This window comes from Rattus norvegicus, chromosome 10, assembly GCF_036323735.1.
Source record: "Rattus norvegicus strain BN/NHsdMcwi chromosome 10, GRCr8, whole genome shotgun sequence".
NCBI classification, from domain to species: domain Eukaryota; kingdom Metazoa; phylum Chordata; class Mammalia; order Rodentia; family Muridae; genus Rattus; species Rattus norvegicus.
Window position 1 is genome coordinate 72,153,002 of NC_086028.1, and position 15,888 is coordinate 72,168,889.

The 15,888-nt window shown below is 43.6% G+C and overlaps 2 long non-coding RNA genes across 2 annotated transcripts; one reads left to right on the plus strand and one right to left on the minus strand.

Annotated features, from left to right (window-relative positions):
* Positions 1-1,250: 1,250 nt before the first annotated feature.
* On the minus strand, positions 1,251-3,441 carry LOC120095163 (uncharacterized). The gene is made up of 3 exons (XR_005490398.2): positions 3,204-3,441; positions 2,479-2,561; positions 1,251-1,395 (listed from the first exon to the last, which is right to left on the minus strand). It is a non-coding gene; the product is annotated as an uncharacterized LOC120095163 (long non-coding RNA).
* Positions 3,442-3,887: 446 nt separating this feature from the next.
* On the plus strand, positions 3,888-7,493 carry LOC103693408 (uncharacterized). Its single transcript, XR_594843.4, has 3 exons — positions 3,888-4,025; positions 5,894-6,074; positions 7,287-7,493. It is a non-coding gene; the product is annotated as an uncharacterized LOC103693408 (long non-coding RNA).
* Positions 7,494-15,888: the final 8,395 nt, after the last annotated feature.

Sequence of the window (15,888 nt, forward strand, 5' to 3'; positions counted from 1 at the left end):
CGTCTATGTTAACTACACTAGTGCCTGCATAGCTCATGCAGAGCCGTCAAGAAAGACCAGGACAGAACAAAGCAGAGGAAAGTAGATTAGTATAGCAAAAGAGCTAGTAATATTTCAGGCATTACTGCTAACGTGGGCCCCATTAGTAAAGCCGGCTTTGTAAAGGATGGGAAAATATGGATTTCATGAGCTGTAGGTTTTCAGTAATTACATGCTGCCTTTGCAGCCAGTGAGGGTACATGCAAAGTGTAAATTATTCATATTGTACTAATATGAATTACAAAAGATAGAATGAGTAAGCCAGATGTGGTGTGGCACACTAGCAATTCCAGCACTTATGAGGTGGAGGCAGGAGGATAGGGAATTCACGGATAGCCCTGGCTACATGGTGAAGGCCAACTTGACCTTCAATGTTTCATAAAGCAACCTGGGGCTGGAGGGATTGCTCGGTGGTTAAGAACACTTGTTGCTTTGCAGAGGGACCTAGATTCAGTTCCCAGCACCCACACGGCCGTATGTAGCTCCAGTTCCGGGGATCTGATGCCCCCTTAGGTCTCCATAGGTACTGCACCCATTAAGTGTATAGACATACATGCAGGCAAAACATTCATACGCAGAAAATAAAAGTAAATTAATCTTTTTTTTTTCTTTTTTTCGGAGCTGGGGACTGAACCCAGGGCCTTGCGCTTGCTAGGCAAGCGCTCTACCACTGAGCTAAATCCCCAACCCCGTAAATTAATCTCTTGACTGCTTAAAAAACAAGCAATCAAAAACCAGATGAGGTTACAAAAAATTAATCAGACATTATATAAAATTTAATGTTTTTATTTAAATTGGGGGAGAATGATGAGAAATTGAAATCTGTGCCAAAGATAGTAGTGCGGCTGCTACGGCAAAAAGTGGAAGCGCTTCAAAAATTAAGCATATAGTCCAATATTGATACGGCACGTCCACTCACAAGTGCATATTGACAACAATTGAAGTCAGGCACTTGACTAAATAATTTTATCATTTTTGTTGGTAACAACCAAAAAGTAGAAATAGCCCAAGTGTCTACAAAGCAAAATATGTACATACATGCAACAGACATCATTCAGCTTGTACAAGAAATAAAAGGGCATTCTTATCCATGGTGCAACGAGAGTGAGTCTCATAGCCAGGACGAGCCAGTCGTGACCCTAGACAGAGAGTGGAATGAGAGTAGCCAAAGACGGTGAATGGTTCCTGTTTGCCAGCTACAGAAAATATATTTGGTTTTGTTGTTTTATTTTGGTTTTGTTCTGGAGATCGAACCGAGGGTTTTCTTCTCGGTAGCAATCACTGTATCCCAGAGCTGAACTCCCAGCCAGAAATTCTTCCACCGTTCTACAGGCGGGTGTTGAGATGGCTTTCCAGCTGTCAATGTTAAATGAATCATCTTTTTACGAACCCTCACTTGGACACATGGAAATCTCATCCTTGCCTTCCTTTTGTTGTGTAACTTCACACACACACACACACACACACACACACACACACACACGAATGCTTTTCTAAATTACCAGGTTGACTTCAAACTCACAGAAATCCTCTTGCCTCTGCCTCCTAAGTGCTGGAATTTAAGGCCACCATACCCAGTCCATAACTCAAGGTTTTATTACTTTACCTTAATAATTATAGACTAATTGTATTTTTCTTTTTCTTTTTCTTTTTTTTTTTTTTTTTTTTTCGGAGCTGGGGACCAAACCCAGGGCCTTGCGTTTGCTAGGCAAGTGCTCTACCACTGAGCCAAACCCCCAACCCCAATTGTATTTTTCTGGATAAAATTATTTTAAACTAATAAAGTTGAAAGTGTTAAAGGCTATTAGACTGAACATTTTAGGAAGGGGGAGTGGCGTTGAAGCAGGAGGATCTCAAGTTTGAGGCCAGTCTAAATTACTGTATATATACCAAGTTCCAGACCATTCTGAGTTACAAATTGAAACTGACCTTGTGTGTGTGTGTGTGTGTGTGTGTGTGTGTGTGTGTGTGTGTGTGTGTAGAGGGGGGGAGAGAGAGAGAGAGAGAGAGAGAGAGAGAGAGAGAGAGAATGAATTAGCAGATTTGACTCAGTGGTAAAGACCTGACATAGATATGCAAGACCCTGGGTTTAATCCCTAGCCCCATGAAAACAAGAAACAATTAGAAAGTTTTCAACCGGGGTTGGGGATTTGGCTCAGTGGCAGAGCGCTTGCCTAGGAAGCGCAAGGCCCTGGGTTCGGTCCCCAGCTCCGGGGGGGGGGGGGGGGGGGGGGGGGGGGGAGTTTTCAACCATGAAAGTGTGAAGTTAATAACAAAAGGAACTCAGGGATGAGGTTTCCATCTGTCCAGTATTTCGTTAAAAGGAAAGTGCTTTTACAATACTTCATTGTATAAATTTCTGCAGATAGAACCAGACTATAAAATCAGGACTCAACTAAATTAAAGATGAAATGGAAAATATTTGTAAAGGATTCCTACCTGAAATAATAGACTTGATGAATATGAGACAAAGAGTGACTGTTTCTGAGCTGGGCAGGGTGGCCATGGCTGAAGTCCCAGCACTTGGAGGGAAGAACAGGACAATCCGAAGTTTGAGACCAGCCTTGGCTACCTAAGACCTCGTCAACTCCTCAAAGGAGTTGTATTTCTAAAACATGCATATTATGTGAGTCTTTTTAGTATTAATATAGAAATGCCATGTCTACAAATAATAAATAGTATAAATATTAAAATAATAAAAACCAAGGTCATTTAAAAAGCATCTCTAGGGGCTGGAGAGATGGCTCAGTGGTTAGAGCACTGACTGCTCTTCCAGAGGACCTGAGTTCAAATCCCAGCAACCACATGGTGGCTCCCAACCATCTGTAATGGGATCTGACGCCCTCTTCTGGTGTGTCTGAAGACAGCTACAGTGTACTTACATATATAAATAAATAAATAAATAAATCTTTAAAAAAAAGCATCTCTAAAACGCTCGGTTTCTTCCTATGGTGGTTTCAGGAGCTGCAGAATCTGGTCCCTACCTATACTCCATGGAGTTGCACTCCAATGGTGTCTTAGCATCCTAAATAGGTCAGTGCCTGGTCACACCTTAGAGCACGAGGAGCCTACTGCAAGGAGATGAAATAACAGTTGAAGTGACGCCTCAGCTGTTACCTCCCCCGGGAAGCATGACTTCTTCCCAGGCCTGACAAACACCTCACCTTTGGCTTCTCAGAACGTGGGGGGGTGCCCAAGTCCCCGTCAACAAAAGAAGGAAAAGAAAAATCAGATCCTAGTGTTCCCATGGGAGCAGACCAGCTTGCCCAAAAGACTATCCTGATTGGAAAAGCTTTTAGAGCCCTGCTTTTCACCACAGAGTCATGAGCTAGCTGCCTGTCTCTCAATGGCATGTGACCGGTATCTGTTTGTTGTAAGTGGTCCCAACACAATACTCATCTCATGGAAGGAAACAGAATATGAATGGAAACGGGAGTGTGCCTGAGTTGATTTCTTATTCAAAGAGTCCCAGCATCAGAAAGTACCTTTGTGACCTCACCATCCTGTTATTCCAGCTAAGCACACTTCACCTTTGTGAAGTCGCCCTTAACTGTGTTTGTTCCTCTTCCGTAGTGACTTATTACCCACTCTCCGGATGCTGCACCTGACCAAGGAATTTAGGCTGTTTTTTTCTGTATGAAGGGAGACCGTTAAAAATTCCTACTGCATAGGGTTTTTTTTTCCCCTGGGGGGAGGGGCTATAAAGAGTATATGCAAAGCAGTTAGCACGATGTCTAATATTAGGAAGTGACAAGTGAATGTGTTAAAAATAACGACAGGCCAGTCAGGCACAGTCATTTGCAGAGACGTTATTGCCCCCATGGAGACAGGAATACAAAAGAGGGAGTTTGAGGCATGATGCTTTGAGTCATCTCAAAGGGCGCACTTGCAGCCTTAAGAACTCATTCTCCTGCTGTCACACTCGATGATGTTCTGTCCTTCCTGATTTAGCCACTCATCCCCTGTCACCGCACCAACCCACACAGGTAAAGAAAGAAAAAAAATAATAAAAGAAGAATCAGCATACTAATGAAAACTGTCTCCCTATTTGGGAAAGTTTGTCTTTGAAGCTTTTCTCTAAATAATTGTCTTTGAAAGTCTTAGCATTTTATAATCTTTAAACACTATCCTGGCATCTCCTCCGGATATTTCATATTGATACACCAGTACCAAAATGTAATCAGTTCTGCCCAGCATGCAGAAAAGAGGAGGGTCAAGTGTTCTGGGTCCTGGGCAGGAAGAAATGCAAAGTAGCAGAGGGCTGTGTTTGCCTAATCCTGAACAACAAAGGAGAAACACTAACTCAGAAGCCTTGGCCAGCCGCCAAGGCTCCTTAGCGATAATCCAGATGGACTCTGGGCTCTAACAACTGCTTCTCCCACCCCCTCTAACCCTCTTCACTCAGCACATTTTTTCCCTCGTTAAAGGCCAAGCTTCTTGAAAATGGGATCTTTACCTTCTTTCAACCTACCAGAGTTTCTAGAAACTTCCCAGTTAGCCTTTGGAAGGGGAAATATCTAGATTGCAACAATGTGCCCTTTCCAAGCCTTGGCATCTGTTCAAATCGCCTCAGGGTAACTGAGAGGAGGATATAGATGCCGGGAGGTGTAGCCATTATAGGTTCACAAAGGAGTAATGTTTGAGCTGTAGAGTCTAAACAAAGAAAGGAGGTATTATGTAAAAAAGACACAAAGTTACTATATTTGGCAGTGGTGAGGATGAGGAGAGATAAGATCTCATTCTTGTAGCCAAGGCTGGTTTGGAACTCACTATGTATCCCAAACTAGCCATCCTCCTGCCTTAGGTTCCAAAAGTGCTGTGATTGCAGATGTGAGACACCTTGCCCATTTGGCTCTCAGAATTATTTCAACTTAATATGAAGCAAGGAGAGTAGCGACACTACTTCAGACATGTTATGGCCCCTTTCCCCAATCCCGAGATGCATGCAAATGCTTTTGCTTGGAACCGTAACCCCCTAGGAAGATTTCCGTTTTGTTTTGTTTTGTTTTGTTTTGTTTTGTTTTGTTTTCTTTCTGGTATTTAAAGTTGTGGGACTGAGTGAAATGTGAGACTGAAACATGACTGTAGATGGGGAGGCTCGACCAAGCGCATGGAACTTGCTATAGCAATGACTTCTTTATCTGAACAGCCTGCTTGCTGTGTGGCGTGGTCTGATTTGTGTGAATCTTTCAGATTTACAAATCACTAAACATCTCACACCATTCTGAGTGAAGTGTCAAACATTATCTTCTTGCTATCGTCTCCTTTAAAATATATTTTATATTTATTTATTTATATTTTGTGCTGGGGGAAGTTGTGCAGTGTGTGTGTGTGTGTGTGTGTGTGTGTGTGAGAGAGAGAGAGAGAGAGAGAGAGAGAGAGAGAGAGAGAGAGAGAGAGAGAGAGAACCAGTTTGGGGAGTCAATCCTCTCCTTTCAACCATGTGGCTTATGAGAATAAACTGGAGTCCTCAGGCTTGGAAGCAGCTGCCTCACCCACTGAACCATCCCCTTTTACAGATAAGAAATAGTGGGATTAAACCCTTGCCTAACTTTGAGTAAGTCATTCAAAACTTTAGCTCAGCATGAGATTTTCTTAATACAAAGAAACATTTGGAAATATAATTTAATTTTTGTCTCAGGTTGCTTTTGTTTGTTTGTTTGTTTGTTTGTTTGTTTTTTGAGGCAACTCCTAAGTATATAGGCCTGGCTGACCTAAAACTTGCTTTATAGACCAAACTGGCCTCAAACTCACAGAGACCTGCCTCCCTCTGCCTTCTAAGTGCTGTGATTAAAGGTGCCTGCCACCATGCCTGGCTTTCACTGTTTGTTTGTTTGTTTGTTTTTCCATTCAGAAAAAATCTGATGACGACTCGTGGGACACTTACCTCAAACAAGACACTGTTCTAGATCCTAGGGACACCAGCTAATTGTACAGCTTGCATCAGCATAGGAAGAGACAGGAAGGAAGTGAAGGCCAATGGACCGCAGCAAGAGAACACACACTAACACACCACGCTGCCCAACCCAGGACAGGTTTGCCGCCCTCAGCCCTCATGGTCTCCTCTCTGCAGTCAGCACCTGTTAGGAGGCTGCTGATCACCCCCAAAGTAATTTCTTCGTCTTTGGTGCTACAGAGAGGACTCAGTGGATAAGAGGACCTGAGTTAGGCTCCCAACATCTACATCAAGTGCCTCACAGCTCCCTGGAACACCAGAGAATCCAACGCCTGAATTTGGCCTCTAAAGTTACCTGCATTTACATACACACACACACATACATACATACATACATACATACATACATACACACACATATAAGCATGCACGCATGCATACATACACAATTAAACAAAAATAAGCAAATCATTGTGAAGTGTTTTCTTCACTCTACAATAGTTCTCCCTCAGTCTTCCTTTTCGTTACTTCTTTGTTCCCCCTCTCATCTCTAAATGCTGATCGCTAACTGAGCCCGCCCTGGGACTCGGAGCTTGTTTCTCTCCTCTGCTTTCACTCGTTCAATCTCGTAGCCTTTAAAATATAATGTTTTATTGAGTTAGGGGTGCATGTGCACACCTGGCACGGCACGCCATGACCCATCTTTCTGTGGTTCCAGGGGTGGAACTTGGATCATTAGCCTTGTACCTTGTACAGCAAGGACCTAAATCTGGTGGGTTTCCCTCCTGGCCCAGAGTCCCAGAGCTTTTCATACCCCCTTGCTCTGGTGAATCTTAGACATCCCTATGCTGAAAATCTGAATGTAAAACCTAGTTATCTAAGAGCCCACCGCCCAGGATTTCTACCTTAAATGTCTCCAAGAAGCTCATGTATTAAAAGTGTAGCCCAAGCGCAAGGCCCTGGGTTTGGTCCCCAGCTCCGAAAAAAAGAACCAAAAAAAAAAAAAAAAAAAAAAAGTGTAGCCCAAGAGTTTCAGAATTTTGGTACATGGGACCTATGGGAAAGAAATCCTTAGGTCACTAGAGGCACCCTCAAAAGGGGACCAATGAGACTCCTCTCATTCTCTCTCTCTCCTCTCTCTCTCTCTCTCTCTCTCTCTCTCTCTCTCTCTCTCTCTCTCCTCTCTCTCTCTCCTCTCTCTCTCTCCTCTCTCTCTCTCTCTCTCTCTCTCTCTCTCTCTCTCTCTCTCTGCTGTTGTTTTGTTTTTATAATGTTTGAGACAAGGTCTGAGGTAAGCCAGCTGGCTTCTCATTTTGTAACCAAGCATAATCTTGAACTCCTAACCCTCCAGCCGCCATCTCCCAAGGCCTGAGACCGCAGGTGTGCGTTCCACCACACGCAGCCATCCTTGAATCGTTAACAGGCAGATCACCTGGATGTGCCCTGAACCCCAGCTCTTTGCCTGTTTCCTGGAAGATCGGATTGACACAGATGGTTCCCAGACATGACTCTCTCCCTCCGTGGCTTTAGATAAATAAATTAAACTTTCTAAGCTTTAGCTGTCTCTGAGGAAAAAAATGGGGATATAATAACTCTCTTTTGGGGCGATTAGAGGGTTTAAACACATAAAGTATTTAAGATTTCTAAGAGAACTGAGCATAAATGTAACCTGCTTGGTAAGCACTTCGATTCACACATTTACATTAATTACATTAAAAAATTTAGATATTTTGTTTTATGTGTATGAACATTTGGCCTACATTGTATCCTTGGACTCAGAAGAGGGCATCAGCTCTGGAACTGGACTTACTGATGGTTGTCAGCCATCACGTGAGTGCTGTGGACCAAACCCAGGTTCTCTGTAAAGCAGAGTGTCTGAACCATTATCTCCAGTCCCACTTGGTAATTTGTATTCTAAAGCAGTGATTCTCAATTTGCAGATTGAAACCCTCTGTTGGGGAAGGTGTCAACCCTTTCACAGCGGATCACCTAAGACCATCAGAAAATAGATCAGAAAGCAGTCATTTACATTCATGATTCTTAACAGTACCAAAATTACAGTTATGAAGAAGCAACGATACAGTTTTATGGTTGGGAGTCACTACAACCTGAGGGACTGCCTTAAAGGGTCTCAGCGTTAGGATGCTTGAGAACCACTTTAAACGGAAGGAATAAATGTGTTATGAATTAGAATTCATGGGTGGGGCAGTGGTGGTGCACACCTCTAATCTCAGCACTCCCAAGGCAGAGATAGACAATCTCTACGAGATGGAGACCAGCCTGGTCTTCAGAGCCAGTTCCAGGACAGCCAAGGTTACACACAGAAACTTTGTCTCAAAAAATAATTAATTTGTTGGCTCTGTCTCTCTTTTGTCTCTCTTTGAGAAATGGTCTCTTGTCTCCCCAGTGACCACAAACGTCTTCACCTATGGTGAGAAAAGTAGAAATAATTATGCCAAATTGAGAAGAATAAAACTAGACTTAAGGCCTGTGAGTAGTTCAGTGTAAAAGAATGTCAGTGTGAGTTTGACACCTGAAATCCACATGGTGGAAAGGAAAAACCAGCTCCTGCACTGTGTCACACCACTCTCTCTCTCTCTCTCTCTCTCTCTCTCTCTCTCTCTCTCTCTCACACACACACACACACACACACACACACACACACACACACACACACACAGACTTCCACTGGTTGCAAACTGCCTATTGTGGGGTTGATGGTGACTTCTAAAGTCCACCTAGGGCTGGGGATTTAGCTCAGTGGTAGAGCGCTTACCTAGGAAGCACAAGGCCCTGGGTTCGGTCCCCAGCTCCGGAAAAAAAAAAAAAAAAAAGTCCACCTAAACTAAATTTATGGTCTAAATCATTTAGTAAAGTATTATTACTCCTTCTGAGTCCTTCAGCTGGAGGAATTTTGAGGTGTGTCACCTGGAGGACTTAATTATATTCTGCATTTAATTTTAATGGTAGAACTAATCAGGACATTGAACTGAACCCTGAGACAGAAATAACTCTCCTTTAGGGAGAGGCTCACGCCCTGTTATACTTCATGGGCAAATTTTCTGACAGCCACACCTTTCTCTGCATCTGTTGTGTTTAAAATTAATTTTGAAGAAATTTCCTTACTGTAGGTGGACAGTTTGAGGATGATAAATTCTCACTTGGTGCACTTTATTTAACCTTTTCACACCTCCCTACCTCCTCATAAATTAACAAATTCACAAGTTTGCATGCATGTGTTCTTTGACGGGGGCCGGGGGTGGGTTGGGGTGGAGACAAAATTTTTGTTGTTGCTGTTTCTGCTAATCCGGCCCATTAAAAATGAAAACAACTGGGGCTGGGGATTTAGCTCAGCGGTAGAGCGCTTACCTAGGAAGCACAAGGCCCTGGGTTCGGTCCCCAGCTCTGAAAAAAAGAACCAAAAAAAAAAAAGAAAAATGAAAACAACTGGCTTTTCCATTTTGTGTGTGAACCAAACCTCCTGACAGTGTCTCTGAAACACCCATTGGATATAAAAATGTTAAAACACACCTGCTAGGGTGGGAGACATAGCTCAGTGGTTCTATCTTGCTGATCTTGTAGAGGACCAGAGTTCTGTTTCCAGCACCCATGTCGGACAGCTTACAACTGCCTCTACCTCCAGCTCCAGGGTAATTCAGTACCTCTGTCTCCATTGGTACTCATGCGGTGATACATACCCATAGCTAGAGATAATAGGAATAAATCATCTTTTAAAAATAACTCGATTCAAAATGAAAATAGTGAATGCATTGTGCCACTTTCTACTTTAAGAAGCTGTGCGTATATGTGTGTCTTGTCTATACATAGATACGTATAGACACTCTTCGTGTCCCCGCCCAGTCGCCAGTCGCTAGTTCCCCAAAGTGAAGTCACCAATATGTTGAGTGGTGGCTCTCCAAGTTCCACTTCTCTCTGCAACTGTTTAAAAGCTCTTCACAGCCCTGTATTTGCGGCCAACGCTGCACACTTCCTTCTCGTGCTTAAAAATAAATGTCAAGTCCTTGATCTTTTGTTAAAGATTCATTGCCAGCTCCGGTTTCACAGCAGGAGCCTCCCTCAGGATGGAGCCGGCTCCTATTCCTGCTAAGAACTAACCCAGGAATGATGGAAAGATAATTATAATCAATGTCAGAGAGCATATGGGTTTCTACTGAGCAGCCTGCCAAGTGGGGCTCTCACTGATCCTTTCCATCCACTGCCAGCCAGATGACTCGAGGAGACAAATTCTTCCTCGTATTGGAGAAACGAGAGTCCAAATTTCACTCGTATTTCTCCCACATCGGAGATGTCTCTTAGTAAAGCAGTAAGTGCCTTGCGTTTCCATAAGATGACCAGCATATTTTCTTGTCTCTAGATGGCAAACTACGTCATTTTAGTGCATACTTTCATCCGGGTGACTGGCTGGGGTCATGTACACACAGTGAAAGAAATGAGGCCATTCTAATCTAGGCAGACACACACACACACACACACACACACACACACACACACACACACACACACCATGAAGGCATTGTGCTTTCCTGCAGATGTATGTTTGCAATGGCTTTACCATGCATACCCTGTCTAAAAGGAATAACACTGTTAATTAAGTGGAAGCCGGGGGCACACGGTGCATATTGGTAAGCCTAAGGTCCCAGGTGATTCAATTAAGGTCTCTATCATTACAAATTGGCTCTCCAGGTATTTTTTAAAACCCTCATCGTCCACTCTGCTTCTCTTGGGATATATACCAGCTGGCATCTAGGCATTCTAGGACATAATTTTCTGTACTCAGGGGAATCTCTGAGTACAGGGAAATCAGAGGCATATTTGAACTCTTCTCACAGCGACTGTTTCAAACATTTGAAAGCACAGAGCAATTTGCCTCTTTCCCAAACAGTAGAGAGATAAGAATCCACCCTCTCTCTGCATCCTATTATATAGCATTTATTATCTCTGAAGCTTAAATAAATCAATAAACACAATAAGCACATTGTGTATTTTCTGGTTACACAATGTAGAGAGTAGACAGATGGGGATATTATAATTAAACAATGTTTCCAATGTCCAGAACATTTTTTTAAGCAGAGAAAAATTAATTGAAAACCCAGTTGCTGTTGCGGCTGGGGGGCTTCCATTCACAGATCCAGAGCCTAATTAACAGAGACAATCAATTAGGCAGCTGGCACTGTAGACATAGACCCCTCTGCTTCTATGAAAGCGTTCGATATAAGCAGCTAAGCTCTCGAAGTTAAAAATCTAAGTCAAAGACTTTTAGAGACGAGCTGCACGTGGATTCTGCAATTCCTTCCAGCTGTGCTGAGCTGGCCCCAGCGCCCCCCCTCAAAGTTGAACCTGCACAGCCAGCGTTCAGGAAGACTTGTATTTCATGTATTTTTCCTCCAGCATATGTCTGTAAAAGCTCTAGGATGACCAATATCCCTGAAATAGACCTGCATGCAGTTTGGTATTTGTAGAATAGAATGAGTCAGCTACGGACGTTCTCACGCAGCAAACTGTTCAGAGAAGGACAAACACTGGAACAGATTGCAGCCCTATTTTCCTTGCAACTGCTCTGGCAGACCTAGAAATCAAATGTCGCCAGGTATTAGTCCCATCAACTTCGTGAGAAGTACTATGAATATCATCAATAAGTTTCATAATGCAATTTAGATGGTGACTGAATAAGATTCCCATTTTCCTTTTGAGTAGGCAGTGCTTATTAATAAGAAAAACACTTCACCCACTTGTTCAGGATAAAAGCAGGCTCCAGCGCCCCCAGGAATTGTGTTTTCGGGTTTATTACTCAGTTGGTTGTTTAGGAATCAAAATTGTGGCAATTGCAAGCCTGAAATCCCAACCCAGGGGTGGTAGAGGCAGAAGGATCGTCCTCAGCCACACACTGGGTGAGTTCAAGACCAGCCTGGGCTTTGTAAGAGTCTCTTTCAACACAACAATAACAACAAAGAAATCAAGATTATTTTTCCCTGGGCCACAGTAGGGGGAAAAAATGACAGCTATAGTCTGAACACAAGCTCCCAATCTGATTGGCTACTAAGGCATAGGGCAAAGCAGCCTTTAACCCAGCTGCGACTGAGAACCTGTTTATCACCCATTCTCTCTGTGTGTGATTTAGAGTCTGCAAACGGACTTACTCAACTTGACTCCCTTGCTTGGCATCCATGGGGATAGAGCAGACAAAGAAGAGTAAAAAAAAAGAAATAAATAAAAAATAAATAAAAATAAAAATAAGAAGATGATATGATTCCTGACCTGGTCCTCGGTCACCTCTGGGACCACATGCCTGGATGGTCTCTTCCCCAGCACTGTGTTTTACTACCGTTCATCCCTTTGCCTCCTCCCCATCTTCCACATACAATTCCCAGTGAGCATCTGGACGTCTTCTCTCCTCTTTTTTTTTTTTTTTTAATTTTTATTTTATTGTATATGAGTACACTGTAGCTGCCTTCAGACACACCAGAAGAGGGCATCAGATCTCATTACAGATGGTTATGAGCCACCATGTGGTTGCTGGGATTTGAACTCAGGACCTCAAGAAGAGTAGTCGGTGCTCTTAACCACTGAGCCATCTCTCCAGCCCTTCTCTCCTCTTTTTAACCCAGTCCATTCTACACTTAATGTTCTCCTCATCCAAAGTCTTCATTTACTCATCTGAGTAGAAGCCCAGCCATCAAACCCTGACAGTGAAGAGAGGAGAAAGGCCCCTTTCTTGAGAGGAGAGGTCCTTAGCAAAACTGCAGGCAGGCTCGCCCACACACGCTCAGGTGCCAACGGTGTTCCATATCTGTCGTTCATCCTGAGTAAGATCAAACTCCTGCCCACAAGGAATTTCCTTTCCTAGTTGGGGAGATGGGCACGTATACAAATACGCAGTCAAGATGCTCTGGGAAATCTTACACAGAAGTAAACCAAGGGTCCTGGTGGAGACTGGCTGATGGAAGAGGGCAATTTTGGATACAGTTGGTCAGGGAAGGACTTCTTGAGGGGTTGGCACTTAACTGAGACCTCAACGTTGAGAAGGAAATGGACACCATGCAATGAGCTGGGAAAATCTGGGACTGAGTTCCAGGAGAGGACGGAAAGGGTAAAGGCTTGAGAATGAGCAAAAGCGTTGTGGAAAACATAGGACCTCATGCAGCTGTTTGACTCTAGAGGAAGTTAAAGGCGGGTCATTTCAAGCCTTGTGAAGAGTGGCGGGGAGCTGGTGTTGAAATAAGACTGGAGTGGGGCTCCTATTCCATGCATAAGGAAAAGCTAAAAAGAATTCAAAAGAGGACAGTTTTATGATTTTTATCCTTTTTATTTCTTTTCCCTTTAATCTATTTTTAAAGTTTCATTTGTGTGTGTGTATGTGCCATGTGTGAGTGCATGTGAGTGTGTATGTGTGTATGAATGCCGTGTGTGTGAGTGTATGCCATGTGTGAGTGTGTGTATGAATGCCATGTATGTGAGTGTGTGTGTGAATGCCTTGTGTTTGTGTGTGTGTGTGTGTGTGTGTGTGTGTGTGTGTGTGTGAATGCTGTGTATGTGTCTTCCCTCAGAAGCCAGATGGAGATGTTGGATCACCCTGGGACCTCGAGCTATAGGCATTCAGGTCCTCTGAGAGAGCAGAGATGACTCCTAACCGCTTAGCCATCTCTCCAGTCCCTCATTTATTCTTTGAAAGAATAGATTCAAGAGGAAGGAGAGAAGCCTAGAATAATCCAGGTAGCCGGTGTGGGCTATAGATCTATACCCCCAGCACCAGATGGATAGAGACAGAAAGATCTCAGATGGGGGCCAGCTTAAGCCATAGAGTAAGACTCTGTCTCGGAAGGCCAAAATAGGGCTGGAGAGATGGCTCAGTGGTTAGGGACAATTGTTCTTGCAGAGGACCTGGGATTAATTTCCACCTACATGGGGGCTCACAATTGTCCATAACTCTGGTTCTAGAAGAATCTGACAGCGTCTTCTCAGATATACACAAGGGCAAAACACTCATAACCAGGAAATAAAATAAGTCATTAACAAAAACAGAGGCAGAAGACAGCTATGCTTTCATTGACAGTGGTGGGCAGGGCTGAAGGAGGAAGAAAACAGGCCTGGTCTAGTTTAGGGTTTAATAAGGATTACTGTGGAGAGAGGAAAGGAGAGGAACAAAGAGGAACGCCTCCCATTGGCTGGGACCCTGGCTGCTTGGGGGACCCATTTATGAAGAGGAGGAAGAGAAGGGAAGTCACTATTGCTGAGGTGAACGGGAGGCAGCCCCAAGTAACGCCGAGGAGGCAGAAGGCCACGGGTTCTAAGTCTAAGGTTCCAAGGACAGGTTTCAGCTGGGGAAACGAGTTTCCAGTCTTAGTGCTCAAACAGGCTTCTGAAGCCAACATGGTTTAATTAAGGAGGAACTTGGACATATTAACCAGAAAGTGAGCGGAGTTTAGATGTGAAGCCCCTGTCAGGAAAAACACCTTCCTGTGCTTTGCTTTTCTTGTCTTTGAAGTAAGATATGAGGATCTCTAGTTCCTTGACCATCAAAACCCTGTGTCCAGACTGCCAATGGCTGTATGACTTAAAGATGTATTTAAAGAACAACCCCCAGAGTCCAGTTTGGCTGACATATAAAAATTGTCCTTATAGGGAGATACGTGCCCATAGTAAGAGAGACGGTTCTAAGGCTTTCTGTTCCGGTTGTCATGGTGACAGAGGCCTGAGCTCTGGAGGTGGTGAGGAGGAGGAGAGAGGAGAGAGAGAGAAAAAAACCCTCTAAACCGTGGGGGTTGTTAGTCTTTGGAAAACAATGAAAAATGATGTTTACAGGCTGTACAGAGTAAATGGCCTCTTAGCCCATGGTAGTCACAAGAACACAATCTGTAAGTGGGCAAATTGTTCACTTTAAAGACACACAAAAGCTTTGTCTGACTCAGGGGACAACTCTTTTAGCCTTTGTGTCCAGCGGTGGGGGCTCTGGTTAATCAAACGAGTAAGTAACTGAGGCCTCAGAAAGGGAACACCTCCACTAGTGTGGGTCCTGAGGTTGAGGGGTGATATGTAGATCCTTTGGATCCGTATTTTACTTTACATTAGAATTATGCATCGGTTGTGGTCCTTGTTTACAGAGTGACAAGCTTTAGAGGCAGAGTAAAGAAGCCACGTGTGGTGACGCACATCTTTGATCCCATTACTGGGATGCAGAGGCAGGCAAATTTCTGTGAGTTCAAGGCTAATCTGGTCTGCGTAGTGAGATCCTGATGGCAGTGGGGCTTGGGGTACAGGGATGAGGATGGGGTGGGGGGTAGGAGGACGCTAGACTACACCTAAACTCAGGCTTATAATCCCAGTCCTCCAGAGGCTGATACAGGGAGATGCTGAGTCTAGGATACTGAGATGTCTAAAAAAACCAAACCCCAAAACAATAACAAATAAACGAAAGACAAGATTGCTGCCACGCCTAAAGACTTGAGCTGGATCCCAGAACCCACAGGCTAGGAGGAAACTGACGCTTGCATGTAGTCCTCTGACCTCCACAAGCACATGGTAGCATGTGCGTGCCCTCAAACATCTCCCATATAATTACAAAATTTAAAAATAAAATACAAAAAGATCAACTCGAAAGTCTTACTCTTTGGGGTCGGCACTAAGATTCTTTTCATGTGTTTGTGTATACATTTTTTTATATGTGTGTGCTCATGTGGAGGCCAGAGGTTAGCATAGAATATCTCCTTAGTTCTGGTTTTGTTTGAGACGCAGTCTCTTTATGAGGAGACTCTTTCCTTGTTGTCTTGGAACTCTACATGCAGACAAGGCTGGCCCAGAATCTATAGCAATCCATCTATCTCTGCCTAGAGAGTGTTGAGATTAAAGGTGTGTTGTTTGTTTGTTTGTTTGTTTGTTTGTTTGCTTTTGAGACGGGGTTTTATTCTGTAAATCTGACTGTCTTAGAACTCACTAAG